This window comes from Numida meleagris, chromosome 1 (genome assembly GCF_002078875.1).
Source record: "Numida meleagris isolate 19003 breed g44 Domestic line chromosome 1, NumMel1.0, whole genome shotgun sequence".
In the NCBI taxonomy this organism is placed as follows: Eukaryota; Metazoa; Chordata; class Aves; order Galliformes; family Numididae; genus Numida; species Numida meleagris.
In genome coordinates, this window is record NC_034409.1 from 151,009,606 (window position 1) to 151,016,207 (window position 6,602).

Below are 6,602 nucleotides of genomic sequence, written 5' to 3' on the forward strand. Positions count from 1 at the left end.
CTAGTGACAGGACAAGGGGGAATGGCCTCAAGTTGCACCAGGGGAGATTTAGGCTGGACATTAGGAAACACTGCTTTTCTGAAAGAGTGGTCAGGCGCTGGAATGGGCTGCCCAGGGAGGTGGTTGAGTCACCGTCCCTAGAGGTGTTCAAGAAACGTTTAGACATAGCATTGAGAGACGTGGTTTAGTGGGGTTATGTTGGTGGTAGGTGGATGGTTGGACTAGGTGATCTTGTAGGTCTTTTCCAACCTAGCTAATTCTATGATTCTATGATTCTACATACTCGCATTTCTCATTTTGTCTTTACACATAACATTCAAATTTACGTTGTTGCTTAGCTTTATGGAAGGGACTTGCTAAGAAGTAGGTCCAGAATGTAATTGCTGACTGTGGCTAATCAGAGTAGAAGAGAATAAGGATAAAAAGGAATTAATTGCATCCCTGCTCCATGCGTAATGTTAGATCACACAGGTACTGGAACCTAAAATTTCTATTGTTAGTGTGAAAGTTACTGAAAGATGCTTTTGTGGGTTCTTCTCCCTTCCTGCTTGTTTACACTGCTCCTTTCTATATAAATGATTTAAACACCAGTTTGCTCAGAGAGTGTCATGGTTTTATGTGACAGAGAGAGAGAATGTTGCTAAAGCACACATAAGGTTCTTGGATACAGTCTTTTCAATAACATGTAACCATGGATGCAATAAAAAGAGAAATGATTCTTACTTTGTTTAAAATAATATTTCTTAGACTGAGGAGCTCTCTCTGATGTCTGTTTCAGAATATCTTACAACTTAGTGGATAGGGGATCTGCAGAGAAAGACTCAAGCAGCAGACAAGAACAGCAGGATATGAATATTTCAGATGGCAGGTGGGTGCTCACTCTTAGCAGAAGAAGGCAACATACAAAATCTGTTTTTCCTCAGTGTTACCTGGCTGAGGCATCTAACTCTATGGGAGGGTTCACAGCTGTCAACTTTAACTGAAAGAAGAGCCTCTCCTTTGCCTGGAGCTGGTTGACTAGCTGTTCTCCTTTACATTTTCTTCTGGCTAGAGGAGACACCTTCATGTAATTGCTTTGTAACTACTAGGAAGTTCATAATTAGGTTCCTAACTCTCTGCATTCAGGGCAAAGAAATCCCGCATTCCTCTCAAGTGAATAACAGTAGTTTAATTAAAAATCAGACATTGCAACATCTACAGCCCCCTGTATGCAATTTGGGGCAGATGAAAAACAGGATTTAGAATGACTTGGTTGATTAACTTGAAACTGTAGCTCTGAGAACTGCTTTGACTCTGTCTCTCTTTTACATCTTATTTTTCCTTGAAGTTCCTGAAGTATTTGCAGTTTTACTGCATTTTAAGCAAAGAACTGCCCTGGACTAGCATCCAGTGATGTCACTCCCTGATAAGTCGAAGTGTCATCTTCTCAGGAGGATCTTCTCATTCTTAAAAGGTTATTGAATTAGGAGCCCACACGTATATTTTTCTTCCTGGGCCCCAAATCCTCACATCTGTTTCTGAAGAGCAGCTCAGGTCCATAAAGTCCTTTTCCCCAGGCTTAAGCTGGGCAGCACAGGACCAGATTCAAGCACCCTGGTATTGGCACTTGGCTCTTCTGCTCCTTGAATAAGCCCTCTTGCTTCCAGCTTATGACATAGAGAGTAGGCAGCAGCAGTGACTGCCTCCTCTGCCTATATTTTAAAAGAAAACACTAAGATCTGCTTCACTCTTTAAAAGGATTGAGAGAGGCAGCTACACTCAGGAAAGGACATAGATTTTGGCTGGACAGAGGCAGCTGTTAGCTGCTGTGGCAAAGCACCTTAGTTCTGGAAAGAGAAAAAATAACTTGAAGTCAGTGAGTTTAGTCAGTTTTTCCTGCATACTCTATTTTGAACAATTTTCCTCTTCCTACAGGTAGTTTAGGAAGCCTATGTGAATAAGTCTGCATTTTGTTTTGATTTGGGACATAGATCAAGATTCAGAGGTATATTAAAGCTCTTACTCTAATGGCAGTGAGACTGAGATAAGTACTTATACGCTTGTCTTTAATGAATCTACCCCTTAACTCCAAAGGACATAGAAACACAAGATCCTCTGGTACTTTTTTTTCCTTCCCTCTTTCTTTTCTGAGTGGGATCTGCTCTTCCAGCTGAAGACTTACTTTTGAAAGTCTCATCCATAAAATGCCCATCTTTGTGGAAAACTTTATGCAGCAGTATGAGAGGATTTTCAGTTTTGCAAGCCAACCTAAACTGAATGTGGCAGGGTTCATTCGGAGCACTACCCCTGAGTATATTTTTCAGTAAGTAGGTAAATTAGCCGCGCACGTATGCACGGCATAGCTTCCGTCCAAACACTGAGCTGTCATTAAAACCACTGCTGTTACTTAAAAATGTCTAAGCATGCACGATGTGCAGTTTTCAAGGGCTCATAACTCAACCAAATCAAAACCAGTTTTCACCAAACTGCTGCAAGGCCTCTTGATGGAAAAGGTTTCCTTACTGAGTGCCATTGTTTCCAGCTATTTCATCCTGCTAGGTGTCCAAAAAGGAAAGTCAGAAGAATTTGTATTTGTATAAGAACTTTCACTCTCTCATTCAAAATATAGCACTGAGGATAAGCTTAGTAGGAGTAAGAAGGATTAGGCATTTATGTGGATAATGAGAACATCCCTGATTACATCAAGGGGGTGAATAGGATGAAAACACTGCATTGGCAGCCCTCCCCGGGAATTTTTCTAACATTTGTTAAAAAATTTTACAGGAGAAAACCTCCTATAATGGTGTAAAGAAAGGAAGAAGGTTAATCAGACACGGATTAAATTAAAGTCACTCACCTAAGTACACTGATTGTGGAGATTAAAAGCACCATCACCTTTCATCTATCTTGTTTACCTCCCAAGCACCCTCTGGCTTTTGTGTGGCATTTTGGTTTCCATGGCCACGGAAGGTTCCTTCCTATAATCAAAAACGACCTCCTGTTATAAAAGACTCAGAGCCTTTGCTCAGCAGGCCATTTCCCCCTTTTATTATTCTTTTCTCTTGCATTCAGGGAAAGCTTTGTGCGAACAGGACAGAGCACTTGGTTGGTTGGTGGTTGACCTCAGTTGCACACAATGAGCTTTGAGTGCTACCTGAAATGTGTGACAAAGAGGGAAGGGTCACTGGCTTAGAGCATTACAAGGGCATGGGCAGGTAACTGCAATGACATTTGCCAAATGTCAGCATTCACCTAGTTCAGGAGGGTCCCATCTGATTGACAGTTGTTCGCTCTTCAGTACCTAAAGAGGGAAAATACACAAGTTAATTAATTAATAACCCTACTAAACTTCGAAGATATAAAGACTTAAAAGGAAAGAAGAAAGCATCTGGGGATGAGGGAGGCAGCTTCGGATGAAATATGTATAATATGTATGTCTACTTTTAAGAGCGTACCTCACTAGTTTAAAGCCATTTTAACAGCCTACGGGCAAAATTTGTCATGGTATGTAGCTGAGTGCTGTGTTTGCTTAAAATGCTTTTGACAATGTGAGGAAAGCCTTTAAGCATTTGCTGAAGGTAAGTTGGTTAGCAAGGCTTGGAAGCCAGTTTGCACGTTCCAAGATAATTCCTTGGGATCCAATTAAACTGTTGAATTTTACTTTCATTCCATTTTTCTAATGCGTTTAGTTAAGGGGATTTCTCCCACACATACCCCACCCCATACTCCTAAACCAATGGTTTTAAATACAGTTCTATGTGACTTTTTAGCTGGTTTCTGCCTTTGATTGTTGAAGTGTGTTACCCCTTAAAAAAATAAATAAATCTCCTTGAGCGCATTTTTCTCTCCTGGCTACAGCAACTGAGGGATTCAAAGCTATATATCACTGTTGACAAAGAAGATTTGTTTTTGACTGTGAAGGTGTGTATGAGAGCAGTGCCTGTGGATAACTGCAAAAGGCAGTATGAAGCTGATAGTTTCTTACTCCAAGTACTTACTGTGTTTCTCAAATGCCAGCTCTAGGATACTAAAACTGAGCAAAACAGGCTGTGAGAGCAACAGAATTCCTCTTGTGTGTTATGTACTCTAAGGGAAAACTGGAACTATCAGCACTATCAAACTTTCAACAATACTATCTAAAGATGAGCTTAGCTGTTATTCTGATTTATGAATTTGTATGATTAAGAAAAGCAAAGGTAGGGTATTTCAATAAGCAATCTTAATGAGAACATAGCTGATTATGGTACTATAACCTCTGTATTTCTTAGTGCGATGACAGACTTTTTTTCTGATATTTCCAACATATTAGTATTCATTCTTATATGTGAACATCAGCACTTTGTCATGGCATTCAATTGTCAGACTTAAGAGAAATTAAAAGCTGTTTTGCAACAAGATCTTGAAACCAGGAAATATGTAAAAAACATAAATTGACATTGTAATGTAATATTTATACCAAAATACTACTTTTTAATTCACTCTAAATTGTTTTTACATGCTAAAATCATGAGAAAATTATGACATTTACGAGCACTTGACATTATGACATTCACTAACACTTGAAGCTGAAAACTATAACTTGTTTTTGTGACTGAAACTTTTAGAGTGCAAATATGAAATACCAATATGATCAGTGAAACACCTGTCCCTTACAATAACGTAACCACACCTGCAGAATACTTCAGTTTATCTGGGAGCAGGCACTTTCACTGCTCAGTTGTGAAGAATATGAATTAGTCTTGTAGCTAAAAACATTTATTTTGACAGAGGATATTGAGAACAGAGATTTCTGCCAGGAACGCCAAACTGCTGTTAGTGAAGCTTTCATCTTTGGAATGAATGTTACATTCAAATCTGCTTTAGATCATAAAAGAGCAGAGAATTTCTCCACATCAGTAAGGATCAGAGCACAGTATGGCATAAACAGAATGGGAAGAACAAAGAATTTCTGTTTCTGAAAAAGATTTCATAACCAAATGAGAGGTGAATGGCATAGGGCATAGCAATATGTGGCAAGAGTACACTAATGGGTTGAATTTGATTATATTGCTACCTGCATTTTCTACCACTGACCAAACAATATGCCAAATAGGCACCAGGCTCTAACATGGTTAAAATAGCCCGCTCTTAATTTTGACATTCCAAAACTTGAACTTAAGTCATAAGAGAAATGCAGAATATGTCATACTTAAATGGGGAAAAAAACGTGCCTTGTCGTAAGTAATGTAGTTACTTAGTACTCTATTGCCTTAAATAGTATTCAATCACACTGTTGAAATGATCTCTGCGGACTGGTCAAGATACTAAGGCCCAGCCAAACATCTCCTGAAAAGCTGCCACTGACATCAGTGGACTAGGAATGCCCTTTAAATGGTAATCAGTTATCTATCACCAAGAAATATTACCTAAGTTATGGTTCTTGCACTTGATTTCTGGATTCCCTTGTAGTTCTGTTTTCAAATATTAGTCTGGCATTTTTCATGCTCAGTAAATGCTCCATGAACTCTTTGTCCTAAATTACCTTCCCATAGATGGTCACTCTGCTTCCTATGAATTCAGTACTAGCTAAGCAAAAGCACCTGAATGCAAATTCAGCTTTAAAAGAATAATCTTACATGCATCTGGAGGAAGGGTCATTTAGCACATTGGTGCGGTCACCGAACATTTTCCCTGCTGCCATCTTAAGACTTATACCTCTAATCAATTGCACTCACTGTTCCATGACCCCTTGGAAATACCGTTCTTCATTTCAGCAGTGACAGTTCACTGTCAACATCTGAGGCTGGGTATTAAATGCATTGAGAACAAATCCCCAGGAAATGGGCAGTTTTCCTCTTCTATCTCATCCCTATTGTCTTAAAGGCATCTCTTTAAAGGAAATAAACTGCAGGTGTGTACACTTCCCCCTCCCAGTTTTCCTTTCACTTCTCAGAAAGGTCAAAAAACTGGATTGAAATTCTCTCACTGCACATCAGGCTCTCAAAGCAAGGGCAAAGTGCACACGTGCATGGGCAAGTGTGTCCGCACACACTCACACCCACACACACACAGCAATACACACGCACTTGTGGAATGTGCCTCTTTAAATTTGTGCATACAATTGATGTTGGTATGGGCCATGAAATTCCTTCTCTTCCTCACTGAAAGCAGGATTCAGCATGCGTGGCACAATGGGTTGCCATCTTGATCCAGACTTTTAGATGCCACAAATCCAATGTGTCAAACAATAAATAACACAAAGCAGATAAGAATCTAACTTTACATAATTCAAAAGAACATTCCAAACATTTTGACTTTGCTTCCTCCAATCAATTATTTCCAAGAAAACAACACATAAAAACAATCAGTTATTTCAAATGAAGAGCAAAGAGGAGAAACCTAGGAATATGCTGACATTTTATTTTTATAAAATAAAAAACTTCTTTCTTTTCCACTGGGTAAAATATAAATAAGCAAACATACAAGATCTAAAAGTAAAAAACAAATCAAAGTCAGAGGTACATATTTCAAACTCAGTCAACAGTTACCTAAAACAAGATTTCCATCAAATTTTAATTTAAAGGTTTACCTCAGGGAAATCTTTCTCATTTCACTACTTCATGTAATTCTATTGAAATCAATGA

General features: G+C 38.9%; 1 long non-coding RNA gene across 1 annotated transcript; it reads right to left on the reverse strand.

The window, feature by feature from the left end:
- LOC110395730 lies at nt 3,047-6,201 on the reverse strand. The gene is made up of 3 exons (XR_002437900.1): nt 5,694-6,201; nt 3,232-3,280; nt 3,047-3,133 (listed from the first exon to the last, which is right to left on the reverse strand). It is a non-coding gene; the product is annotated as an uncharacterized LOC110395730 (long non-coding RNA).